This window comes from Schistocerca serialis, chromosome 3 (genome assembly GCF_023864345.2).
Source record: "Schistocerca serialis cubense isolate TAMUIC-IGC-003099 chromosome 3, iqSchSeri2.2, whole genome shotgun sequence".
NCBI lineage: Eukaryota > Metazoa > Arthropoda > Insecta > Orthoptera > Acrididae > Schistocerca > Schistocerca serialis.
Genome location: NC_064640.1, coordinates 840707661 through 840721790, shown reverse-complemented (window position 1 = coordinate 840721790; position 14130 = coordinate 840707661). Strand labels below are relative to the sequence as shown.

The following is a 14130-nucleotide window of genomic DNA, read 5'->3' as shown; positions in this document are numbered from 1 at the left end:
CACACACACAGCTCCTCGCCAACTGCTGATCACCGGAGAAACGTACAAGAGAAATATTGCGACCCTCTTTTTCAAAGCAGATGGCTGACAGATGACAGAAAGCATTTCATTTGCAGTCTCCAACTGTTAGAACGGTTGCTGTCGCTGCTCCCCCCCCCCCCCCCCCCCCCCTCGCGAAGTTGGGGCTGACAAATAGAGAACAAATAAGTCACCACTGCGCTAGTCCACTGACAAGGAGACCGCTGCCTTCCCCGAGGAACGCAGCGTTTGTCTGGCGTCAGGTCATGATAACCAGAACGATTAGTCGTTCTTTTGTTGGCCGCCCAGAGACAGATGGGGCTCGAAACGGACCCTGGCGGCGGCCGCGAGCAAGGGCAGGGAATCGCCTCCGGTACTCCCTGTGTCTTTGGGTTGCCTGATATGACAACACAACAATCTATCTCTCTGTAATAGTCTGTATTTCGGTTCTACTAGATTTTTTACCGTTACAGCAAGTTCACTTCACCAACTGATCTGCACTGTAATCAGAGAGACAATTTAACCGCATATTTACCCTCTGAAATATACCCGAAACTAGGTAGCTCAAAGTATAGCAACCATCGGATCCCACTTCGAAAGACTAGTTCGTCTTTCAGTTTGAGGACTTAACGTGTGTGGTAACGATAGAAACGATGCCACGGAATAGTTTCTCAAGTTGGCACTACGAGAGATACCGACGACAGCGCCCTCTAGCCGGTGCTGTCGAGGACTACGAGCTCCATGACTGCTTCAGCCCATTTCAGCAAATGCAGACGGCCGGGACACTTCGCAACTCACCTAAAGTTATGTACTATGTTTGCTTACGTTTAACCACTAGTAAAAGTGCTTTAACTGTATTGGCAGTATCGACATAATTTCCCTTTTCCCGTTCCTACCCACGCGCCGCCTCCCAGGCGGGATACAAATAGGTGACTCTCCAGCTCAGCAGACGGCACCATCCTCAGTCTGAATAAGTTTGCTCTTCCTACTTCACTAGGAGGACAGTGCAGTGCTGCTGTAATGAATAGAGTGAGACCGGTACAGTAAATGTGTGTGCTCGTTCCAGACGAAGTTGGTAAACCGCAGTTTATAACCGAAAGCTACACGTCACAAGATCAACTGCTCTTACATCACCAGCCAGAAGCGGTGTTTCTTATTGTCAAAATGTAGAAGATGGAAGCCCGATGAGTTTGGACCGTTTCCTAAGGAGATGAGCTTCGTATTTAATAAGACGTTCCGTTTGCTAGGAGACATAATTTGAATGCTTGCAATAGTTTCGTAACTCGGTGCAACTTCTGCTGTCATAGTACAGATGTCTCGAAAAAGACTGATACTACCCACACCACAACAGAATCCTGGAACAGACTGATTGTTAGTCTTCCACCAAAATCATTTCATGTGATTTAAGTAGTACATCAGCGATGAAAGCGATGTTCTCCGATTCGTTGTGGAGAGTGATTCAGGACCAGCACCAGTTAGGGTGCAGAGAGAGGGGAACACGCCTTAGAAAGTTCACGGTGCCTTTGTGCCGAAGGAACCAGCCCAGCCTTTGTACACTAGTTTCGAGATTGACCGAAGTCCGCGGAGGGCGCCCCAATCGCGCATCAGGCCAGCGCATGCGCCGACAGCTGCTTCGTGGCTGTTGGCCGTGGTGGATGACCTCGCTGGGGATATCTAGCACCTCTGCTATATAGGGCCGCCAGTGTGGCCGAGCGGTTCTAGGCGCTTCAGTTTGGAACCAAGCGACCGCTACGGTCGCAGGTTCGAATCCTGCCTCGGGCATGGATGTGGATGATGTCCTTAGATTAGTTAGGTTTAAGTAGTTCTAAGTTCTAGGGGACTGATGACCTCAGATGTTGAGTCCCATAGTGCTCAGAGCCATCTGACCCATTTTTTTGCTATACAGGGTGGTCCATTGATTGTGACCGGGCCAAATATCTCACGAAATAAGCATCAAACGAAAAAACTACAAAGAACGAAACTCGTCTGGCTTGAAGGGGGAAACCAGATGGCGCTATGGTTGGCCCTGCCATAGGTGAAACGGATATCAACTGCGTTTTTTTTAATAGGAACCCGCCATTTTTTATTATTTATTCGTGTGGTACGGAAAGAAATATGAATGTTTTAGTTGGACCACTTTTTTCGCTTTCTGATAGATAGCGCTGTAATAGTCACAAACGTATAAGTACGTGCTATCACGTAACATTCCGCCAGTGCGGACGGTGTTTACTTCGTGATACATTACCCGTGTTAAAGTGGACCGACTACCAATTGCGGAAAAAGTCGATATCGTGTTGATGTATGGTTACTGTGATCAAAATGCCCAACGGATGTGTGCTATACATGCTGCTCGGTATCCTGGACGGCATCATCCAAGTGCCCGGACCGTTCGCCGAATAGTTACGTTATTTAAGGAAACAGGAAGTGTTCAGCCACATGTGAAACGTCAACCACGACCTGCAACAAATGATGATGCCCAAGTAGCTGTTTTAGCTGCTGTCGCGGATAATCCGCACATCAGTAGCAAACAAATTGTGCGAGATCGGGAATCTCAAAAACGTCGGTGTTGAGAATGCTACAACATCGATTGCACCCGTACCATATTTCAATGCACCAGGAATTGCATGGCGACGATTCTGAACGTCGTGTACAGTTCTGTCACTGAGCACAGTAGAAATTACGGGACGACGACAGATTGTTTGCACGCGTTCTATTTAGCGACGAAGCGTCATTCACCAACAACGGTAACATAAACCGGCATAATATGCACTATTGGGCAACGGAAAATCCACGATGGCTGCGACAAGTGGATCATCATCGACATTGGCGGGTTAATGTATGGTGCGGCATTATGGGAAGGAGGATAATTGGCCCCCATTTTGTCGATGGCAATCTAAATGGTGCATTGTATGCTAATTTCCTACGTAATGTTCTACCGGTGTTACTACAAGATGTTTCACTGCATGACAGAATGGCGATGTACTTCCAACATGATGGATGTCCGGCACATAGCTCGCGTGTGGTTGAAGCGGTATTGAATAGCATATTTCATAACAAGTGATTGGTCGTCGAAGCACCATACAATGGCCCGCACATTCACCGGATCTCACGTCCCCGGATTTGTTTCTGTGGGGAAAGTTGAAGGATATTTGCAACCGTGATCCACCGACAACTCCTGACAACATGCGTTTTTTTTTTTTTTGGTTTTAGGGCGAAAACTGCTATGGTCATTAGCGCCCCTGACAACATGCGTCAGTGCATTGTCAATGCATGTGCGAACATTACGGAACGCGGACTACTCGCTATTGAGAGGAATCTTGTTACACGTATTGCCAAATGCATTGAGTTTCACGGATATCATTTTTAACATTTATTGCATTAATGTGGTATTTACAGGTAATCACGCTGTAACAGCATGCGTTCTCAGAAATGATAAGTTCACAAAGGTACATGTATCACATTGGAACAACCGAAATAAAATGTTCAAACGTACCTACGTTCTGTATTTTGATTTAAAAAACCTACCTATTACCAACTGTTCGCCTAAAATTGTGAGTCATATGTTTGTGATTATTCAGAGCCATCTATCACAAAGCGAAAAAAAGTGGTCTAACTAAAACATTCATATTTCTTTACGTACTACACGAACATGTAATAAAAATGGGGAATCCTATTAAAAAAATCGCAGTTGCTATACGTTTGATCTGTGACAGCGCCACCCAGCAGGCCAACCATAGCGCCATCTGGTTTCCCCCTTGAAGTAGACAAGTTTCGTTCTTTGTAGTTTTTTCGTTTCACGCTTATTTCGTGAGATATTTGGCCCGGTCACGATGAATGGGCCACCCTGTATACGGCGCAAGTGCTTATGTTTTTGGGATCTGTGTATCTTCGTGGTGTATGTATGACTGCCTGGTGTTACTTGCTATATGCAGGATGCAGAAGTGATGATTTTGTATGGTGCACGGTACGATTTGTGTTTACAAAAACGATACCATATGGTGGTACAACCGTTTGGGGCTATAAACTCTCGTTGCAGACCGGTTTCACGCCAAATAATTCAAGATTTACTCTACAGTTAGAGAGCAGTGTAACTGACTAAGTGTCTTTGGCAATAGTTTCCACCGAGCGAGGTGGCGCAGTGGTTAGCACAGTGGACTCGCATTCGAAAGGACGACGGTTCAATCCCGTCTCCAGCCATCCTGATTTAGGTTTGCCGTGATTTCCCTAAATCGTTTCAGGCAAATGCCGGGATGGTTCCTTTGAAAGGGCACGGCCGATTTCCTTCCCAATCCTTCCCTAACCCGAGCTTGCGCTCCGTCTCTAATGACCTCGTTGTCGATGGGACGTTAAACACTAACCACCACCACCAATAGTTTCCATATTTCATCATCTGTAGACCAATTTTACGCGGTTTAAACTGTCAGTGCAATATGAATGCTGTATATTTTTCCGGTCTGTACAAAAATAGTTTTCCGCTGAAATTCTTGTAATTTGTCCGTCTGTAGAAAGAGACGGACAGTGCTCCTACACCAGCAGTAGCATTTTGGCGGGTAAATTCAGTAAGAACCAATCGGGATGCTCTATTCACTGGAAGTTCCATGACGTCAGTCACGAAACATCCTTTGTGGGGAAGCGTAAGAGTCTCTAAAGATTGGCTCAAACAATACAGGGACAGAACAAGGCATCTAAGGGAAGTTCCGTGACGTCAGAGACTCATGTCTTTTATTTTTTTGTTCGAGTGTTCAGGGGCAAGTCCAAGCAGACCAGCCTCCTCTGGTTGGGACAGGTGGGATGCTGTCCCTCACCTGATATTGTGGCTCCTGACCAGCATTGCAAGATATCGAATACTCATCGAAAATTCTAGCCATTTTTCTCATCTGTAGGGCAGTGCTTCGAATACCAAGAGAATCTTTTAAAAATCTGTTCTGCCGAGTGTTTTTTTTTTTTTTTTTTTTTTTTTTTTAAGGGATCTATGATGGGTTTCGAAATATGTCATGAACTTTTAGACACGTAATTGTTCTCATCTTCCTGTCTGTGCTTAGACACCAGTGTGAGTTTCCCATTGTAGAACTGTGCTTTGGAAGGCAAGGAAGATGAATAATAAATTCCTTAACATCCCTGTCCCCAGCAGCAAATATAAACTAAGCCCACTCAGCGTTTCAAAAAAGTGATGAACACCAAAACAGTAGATATGTGTGTAGTGCAATTTTTTAACATCACTTCAGTCCTCGTTTCTCCGTAATTTCTACACGTACACCAGTTTAGAGGTTTGTTTCAGTTATCATTTTCGACAGTCTTTTTCCTGCCAATTCCGGCACCGGGGACCGAACTGCACAACTACTCTGGGTTCGGTGTGGGGCGGCGGAGGGGTGAAGTGGACTGCGGTAGTCGTCGTGGGGTTGCGGACCACTGCGGCTGCGGCGGGGACGGAGCCTCTCCGTCGTTTCTAGGTTCCCGGTTAATATACAATACAACAACAGTTATTAAAAGATGAAGAAATATCGCTGAAACATGTAAAAACCAAACAATACTAAGCAAGTGAGGGAGTTTACTAGTTCTTACATGCATAGAAAAATCGCATTACTCATGTTTACAGCAATTTTAGCTAGTTCATACCTGTACACAACTGACACATTCGTACTCCGTTTTCTTTTTCCACTAACCATTTTCTTACAAACAGTGCACTTTTAAGTAGTTTTATTACACTTGCAGAATTTAAAGTCTTGAGATTTCTGTGCTATTTCTTTTTCACTTTCATTTCCATTCTTTTCATAATCGTCTGTGGTCCTATAGAGTGAGCGACTCTTCACACACACACAGAGCGTAGTCCCTTGGCAAGTTGCCAAACGAAATGTTTTCTTTTGATCTTCTTAGCAGTAACAGCCCTGAATACTGCATATGCATTTATTCCTGCTAGGTCAAGAGTACAGCAGGAGTAGTACACTAGCCACCTTCCTGAGGAAGCCTTGCCTGAATACTGCCTGGTCATTTTGTCTAATACGCCAACACCAAACTTTGCATTTATAGTAACATTAGTTTGAAGGGAGTTCATCACTAGTACATTTCTTACTTTCTTTCCTCGATGGAACGGCAAGTAAGTATCACAATGTTTTAAAAAATTTTGTCGAATCAGAGAGGCGTTCACAGACTTTAGAGCATGTCGTATTTGTCTTCTTCGTCTACTTACGGTTCTTTCAGTGTCTTGAGAGGTTTGAGGGAAGTGAAGTAATTATCTATAGTGACGTTCCTGTGTCTGGATAGAAATGATTCCATAAGACGCATCACTACATAATCTGAAACTCTTTCATCTTGGGATCGTGCAGTACCCTTACCAAGATAACGTAAATACTTGTTGTCAACACCTACAGCTAACAATTACTTTTTTCCATCCTTGTCAGGCTTCGAAGCCAGTAATTGTGTTTTACTCGGGAAGAGTTGCACATGTATCACTGTGTATGATCTGGGTTTGCAACACACGGTGCAGTTTTTTATGAATTTGTTCCAGACAGCAGAAACCAATGCCAATTTATCAATCTGTAAATGCACAGGGCGTGTAGACTTCTCGTCGAACCTAAGGAATCTCATAATTTTACAGAATATATTTCTATTCATAGTTCCTCCACACAAAATGGTATGCCTCAGGAATCTGAATATAAACTGTGGAGGTCTGTACTTCCTCAATCTCTCACACCACGAGCGTAAGACATGCTTTTGTTTCTTCTGTGGTAATTGACCAGCTGTCATTTCCCAGTACTACTCTATACTATTCTACTGGATTGTCAGAAAAAATTTCCCCACCATCTGAATCATCCTCCAGAACTCTTTGACAAAATTATAGCATAATCTTAAAGGGGTCAATCTGATCAATCTGGACGTTAAAGGTGAAACCTGCGAAAAATCATAATCAGCTGTGCGAAATGTGCTGTTTTTCTACGTAATCAAAGTACATTCCATATGAGTGAAATTCATAAAAGGAAATGTTGCTCCAATCATTCTGTAAAACATAACTACAACTTAAAAACAAAAAGCGTCATTTTGACCCCTCTGAGCGTCCTAGTGTTAAATGCTATGTAACACAGGCCTGTCAAGGTGAAATTCAATGTGCACATTCGCCAATCCGTAGTCGCCTTATACAGTACATTAAGACTCAAGTTGTGCATTTTGTGCACTTTGTATGACTGTGTTTGCTTGTCTTTGGTACAGTAGGGCAGGGATTTACGGGACCTCTCCTCCTGATGGCGGGACAGTTGTTTACGGCGCTGTTATCCGGTTGCAACGAATCATTTTTCATCGTTGAAGTCGTCTATACACGCTACAGAAAAAGTATAAGTAACAAAGTCATTGTTATTTATTATTTCAGTACGTCACTCATTCTGGCGTGTTTCACCCACCTCGCCCTGTACCTTCTTGCCAACGACTAAACTGAGCTATGAAAATCACATTGATCTGTAGTTTCTTGCGAGTATACAGGGTGGTCCATTGATCGTGACGGGCCAAATATCTCACGAAAAAAACGTCAAACGAAAAAACTACAAAAAAAAATCTTGTCTAGCTTGAAGGGTTGTCCCGCTAGATGGCGCTGCCATAGGTCAAACGGATATCAACTGCGTTTTTTTTCAAATAGGAACCCCCACTTTTTAATACATATTCGTGTAGTACGTAAAGAAATATGAATGTTTTAGTTGGACCACTTTTCCGCTTTGTGATAGATGGCGCTGTATGAGTCACAAACATGTGCCTCACAGTTTTAGAAGAACAGTTGGTAAAAGGTAGGTTTTTTAAATTAAAATACAGAACGTAGGTACGTTTGAACATTTTATTTCGGTTCTTCCAATGTGATACATGTACCTTTGTGAACTTATCATTTCTGAGAACGCATGCTATTACAGCAATAAATGCTCAAAATGATGTCCGTCAACCTCAATTCATTTGGCAATACGTTTAACGACATTCCTCTCAACAACGAGTAGTTCGCCTCCCGTACCGTTCGCACATGCATTGACAATGCGCTGACGCATATTAGGCGTTGACGGTGGATCACGATAGCAAATATCCTTCAACTTTCCCCACAGAAACAAATCCGGGGACGTCAGATCCGGTGAACGTGCGGGCCATGGTATGGTGCTTCGACGACCAATCCACCCCTCATGAAATATTCTATTCAATACCGCTTCAACCACACGCGAGCTATGTGCCGGACATCCATCATGTTGGAAGTACATCGCCATTCTGTCATGCAGTGACACATCTTGTAGTAACACCGGTAGAACATTACGTAGGAAATTAGCATACAATGCACCATTTAGATTGCCATCGACAAAATGGGGGCCAATTATCCTCCTTCCCATAATGCCGCACCATACATTAACCCGCCAATGTCGATGATGATCCACTTGTCGCAGCCATCGTGGATTTTCCGTTGCCCAATAGTGCATATTATGCCGGTTTATGTTACCGTTGTTGGTGAATGACGCTTCGTCGCTAAATAGAACGCGTGCAAACAATCTGTCGTCGTCCCGTAATTTCTACTGTGCCCAGTGACAGAACTGTACACGATGTTCAAAGTCGTCGCCATGCAATTCCTGGTGCATAGAAGTATGGTACGGGAGCAATCCATGTTGATGTAACGCAACACCGACGTTTTTGAGATTCCCGATTCTCGCGCAATTTGTCTGACACTGATGTGCGGATTAGCTGCGACAGCAGCTGAAACACCTACTTGGGCATCATCATTTGTTGCAGGTCGTGGTTGACGTTTCACATGCGGCTGAACACTTCCTGTTTCAAAAAAATGGTTCAAATGGCTCTGAGCACTATGGGACTTAACTTCTGAGGTCATCAGTCCCCTAGAACTTAACCTAAGGACATCACACACATCCATGACCGAGGCAGGTTTCGAACCTGCAACCGTAGCGGTCGCGCGGTTCCAGACTGTAGCGCATAGAACCGCTCGGCCACCCCGGCCGGCTGTATAAGTACAAGTACATCTGAGTGAAACCGGTAACTGTTGCATTCAAATGGTCGCCACGACCGAAGATAATAGTTCATATTTCCCATTTTGGTGGAATGAACGGCAGAGCAGAACTGTCAGCATTTTGCGTCGAAAATATGTCAACCGAAAGACTATAGAACGTTTCGGTGGCCACACGGAATGTAATGTGTTTCCAGTACGTTACGAATGGAGTAGAATCGTAACCACAGTTCTCTTAATTTGGGGGTTGGTCTCGGTAGCCGTACGGAGTGAAGACAGAACTACACAGAAGAAAGGTGGATACATGAGTAAAGATCTGGACCGTATCGTGAAGTCTGCTGCGGGCATGCAACGCATCTTCTGTTGAATGTAACAAAGTGCATTGCAACTTATGGTGACAATTTTAGACATTCTAAGCATTAAAAATGTTACCTGACAAATAAAATAATAATAACCAACGACACACAAACACTAATCCCAAAATAAAACTATTTCTTAATGGTGATAAACGTGTTTGACTCGAAAACAATCCGAAACAGAGTATGTTTATAAGGGCTTTTTGTTTCAATTAACTTTTTTGTCACCGCCCGGGATACTGACAGTTCCTTCTGGGACATCTGTGCACATTATAATTTAGAGTTCCCCGTTACGTTCTGTCGGTATACGAAGGCTGATCACACAAACTACTCTACGGATTTTGACACAGTTTTCACTAAGATAGACCGATTCACAGTGAAGGTTTGTGCATATAATTTATTACCGCTACGCCAGACAAGTCATCGTGCCGTAGAGAAACTATATGAGATACTCTTGTTCACTTACATGCAACACTTTTAATATATTTTTTCGTAGAGTTCGCTGTCACTCTAATATTTGTACAAATGTTCAAAAGAAAAGTTTGTAGACTAATAAGAGTAAACAATTTGTAACTTCCCATTACGAATCCTGGTGGAAGTTACGACAGATAAGCAAGGTGGCACTGAAGAGGGAACGAAGCAGCTAATTGCCATAGATACGCATACTCTGTTGACGGCATCCATCCCCTAGTACGGTACGGGCTCAGTGCCGACGCGACTTTTCCAGGTGTAGGGAAGCAGCCTACTCACGCCGTATAAAATTCACATCAGTCTTTCCATTGTGTGCCAGCCAGTCCGCTGTAACCAGTTCTGACGTCATAAATGTTGCGCAATACTTTAAAAATCAAGTAAATAACCTGAAACGTTTCTATCATGTCAGGAGTAATACTAAATCAATATGTGTTAAATATCAGTTCAATAACTTTAACCATTTTGGAAATTTGGACGTTTTTCTGTAAAAATCATTGGCGCAACAGAAAAGAGCTAGAAACTTAAAAATTTATATTTACACTCCTGGAAATTGAAATAAGAACACCGTGAATTCATTGTCCCAGGAAGGGGAAACTTTATTGACACATTCCTGGGGTCAGATACATCACATGATCACACTGACAGAACCACAGGCACATAGACACAGGCAACAGAGCATGCACAATGTCGGCACTAGTACAGTGTATATCCACCTTTCGCAGCAATGCAGGCTGCTATTCTCCCATGGAGACGATCGTAGAGATGCTGGATGTAGTCCTGTGGAACGGCTTGCCATGCCATTTCCACCTGGCGCCTCAGTTGGACCAGCGTTCGTGCTGGACGTGCAGACCGCGTGAGACGACGCTTCATCCAGTCCCAAACATGCTCAATGGGGGACAGATCCGGAGATCTTGCTGGCCAGGGTAGTTGACTTACACCTTCTAGACCACGTTGGGTGGCACGGGATACATGCGGACGTGCATTGTCCTGTTGGAACAGCAAGTTCCCTTGCCGGTCTAGGAATGGTAGAACGATGGGTTCGATGACGGTTTGGATGTACCGTGCACTATTCAGTGTCCCCTCGACGATCACCAGTGGTGTACGGCCAGTGTAGGAGATCGCTCCCCACACCATGATGCCGGGTGTTGGCCCTGTGTGCCTCGGTCGTATGCAGTCCTGATTGTGGCGCTCACCTGCACGGCGCCAAACACGCATACGACCATCATTGGCACCAAGGCAAAAGCGACTCTCATCGCTGAAGACGACACGTCTCCATTCGTCCCTCCATTCACGCCTGTCGCGACACCACTGGAGGCGGGCTGCACGATGTTGGGGCGTGAGCGGAAGACGGCCTAACGGTGTGCGGGACCGCCCAGCTTCATGGAGACGGTTGCGAATGGTCCTCGCCGATACCCCAGGAGCAACAGTGTCCCTAATTTGCTGGGAAGTGGCGGTGCGGTCCCCTACGCCACTGCGTAGGATCCTACGGTCTTGGCGTGCATCTGTGCGTCGCTGCGGTCCGGTCCCAGGTCGACGGGCACGTGCACCTTCCGCCGACCACTGGCGACAACATCGATGTACTGTGGAGACCTCAAGCCCCACGTGTTGAGCAATTCGGCGGTACGTCCACCCGGCCTCCCGCATGCCCACTATACGCCCTCGCTCAAAGTCCGTCAACTGCACATACGGTTCACGTCCACGCTGTCGCGGCATGCTACCAGTGTTAAAGACTGCGATGGAGCTCCGTATGCCACGGCAAACTGGCTGACACTGACGGCGGCGGTGCACAAATGCTGCGCAGCTAGCGCCATTCGACGGCCAACACCGCGGTTCCTGGTGTGTCCGCTGTGCCGTGCGTGTGATCATTGCTTGTACAGCCCTCTCGCAGTGTCCGGAGCAAGTATGGTGGGTCTGACACACCGGTGTCAATGTGTTCTTTTTTCCATTTCCAGGAGTGTAGATACCTTTTTCATAATAATTTAGTAGAAACAGTATTCTGGATCTCACAAATTAAAATTTTAGTTGAAATTCATGATTTTCTGGTTTTTGTCTTAAAAATTAAGGAAGCAAGATAGATTAAGTAGGCGAATAAATAAAGCTAGGATGTTTAAATTTAAGTAGAAGGGAGATCCGCTATAATCATAAAGATGTGAGAAGTTTCAACTGAATAACTATAAAACTATAGCAATAGCCTATCTCCAAAGGGCAAGTTCAGAGCTCGTCTACTGCGTGTAGTGTAATTAAATTAATTCTCTCGCCCAAAATATTTGACTTAGCCACGTCAGACTTTTATTATGATTACTTACCTGTGTGCTGATTGCACATTTAAACTGAGAGCTTCATCGGCCATCAGCAAAGGAAGCAATGATTTATTCGATAACTTAAATTGGTGCATTACTAGCCCAGCGGCTAGTCGGGAGAGCTGATTTGATCAGGCGTTCCCTTAGCCGTCCGCACCGCGGCTTTATATGTAAGAACGCTGCGCGAGGAAAAAGGCCTTAGTTCTCTCCAGACACTGATTAGTGCACCACCTGTGCCGGGAGTCGAGTCGCGTCGCGTCGGTATCATTGCTATAAACAGCTTCAGATGCCGTAATAAGTTACTCGGGATACGCGTAACCATGAAATCGTTTTCGAGTGAAGTGTTAATTCTGGAATGACTTTAATTATCTACAATTTGCGTATGTCGCATTTTCACTTGCCGCCGCGGGACTGACATTCTACCATTATTTAGCGTGGCGTTTGATGAACATTATCATCAAATTATTGCGAGCATTCACTTAAACATTTAATTTGAACAGTTATAGTTGCATCAGCGCATTAGACTCTGAACTGCTCTGGTAGTTGGATTGTGTGGATTCTTTTTGGTCTGTGACTTTCAGAATATAGTGAACATTTTAGAGAAAATGGTTTTTGATTATGAATCCCAGACGATCTCCTAATTCCTCAGAGCTATAAGCTGTAGCTATAAATGTATTTCTCAGATGAAGTGGGCACTAGGAATTCTAATTACAGCTTAACATTTTGCTAATCACTTTCTGGTTGCCAATATTGTAGTTAGAGAGCCAGTGTTGAGAACGTCAAACAACAGCATAAATACAAAATATTTATTCTACTAATTTCCACTCGCCGCCCCACACAGGGATAAAAAATTACCTCACACGTAACTAGGAACATTTTAGTGGAAACTAAAAACGCAGACACACTCGCATTTATAAGCAGGTCAGTTAGATTACTCTTATGGTGACCACATTTTTTAACAACGAACTGGTAACATGTGTACATAATGAAACTAAATTTATGCGTATCATTAGTTACACGAATAGTATTAAAGCCAAGTTCCAATGAGCGAATAATACGGCCTCAATCAGTTTCCTCCTCCCATTGCATCCCAGGTATTACAAGTCCAATCGGAAAAAAACTAGGTGGCGGGGGAGGGCGTCGGAATAAATAAATGGAAATCCGGTGGTGCAATATCGGCCGAGAATGGTGAGTGAGGCAATACCTCCCACCCCACCTCACTAATTTTTTCGAGGATGCGTCTTGCCTTTTCTGCTGACAACAGCTGGGCACTTTTAAATTGAACATTTATTTACTCCATCCAACCGTTCACAGTGAAGATCTGCATTCACAGCTGTCCAGGTTTCAGCACTTCAAAATGAACGTCCTCGCGAAAACTGCAGCAAACACACAAAAGCATATTTTTGGGGATTTAAATCTGGCTTAGCTGTACTTCGTGGCGATCCATTCGCATGATAGCCATTTCCTGTTGCGTTCTGGATTATTATAAAGGACCCATTTTATCATCTCCAGTAATCAAGCGATCAAAAAACGCTTTTGTAGTGTGCCGCTGAAGCAATAAGTTGCGTGTGGTTGATCGGATGGCTTCCTTTGTTTTCACCAGCACTCTAAAAAAAAAAAGCACTCCGTCTTCAGGCCACGAGTGGCCTACCGGGATCATCCGACCGCCGTGTCATCCCCAGTGGAGGAAGCGGATAGGAGGGGCGTGGGGTCAGCACACCGCTCTCCCGGTCGCTATGATGGTATTCTTGACCGAAGCCACTACTATTCGGTCGAGTAGCTCATTAATTGGCATCACGAGGCTGAGTGCACCCCGAAAAATGGCAACAGCACATGGCGACCTGGATGGTCACCCATCCAACTGCCGACCACGCCCGACAGCGCTTAACTTCGGTGATCTCACGGGAACCGGTGTATCCACTGCGGCAAGGCCGTTGCCTTGTTTTTACCAGTCTATTGAAAATGTTCTTGGATGCTTGACCAAGGTTGGTGTAGAGCACCTGACAGTTCCTCG

General features: G+C 44.8%; 1 protein-coding gene and 1 pseudogene across 3 annotated transcripts in view; both read right to left on the bottom strand.

Moving 5' to 3' along the window:
• Positions 1–14130, bottom strand: part of LOC126470904 (ligand of Numb protein X 2-like) — a 492663-nt gene that overhangs the window by 362641 nt on the left and 115892 nt on the right. The window lies entirely within an intron of this gene.
• LOC126471865 (5S ribosomal RNA) lies at positions 13938–14055 on the bottom strand (annotated as a pseudogene).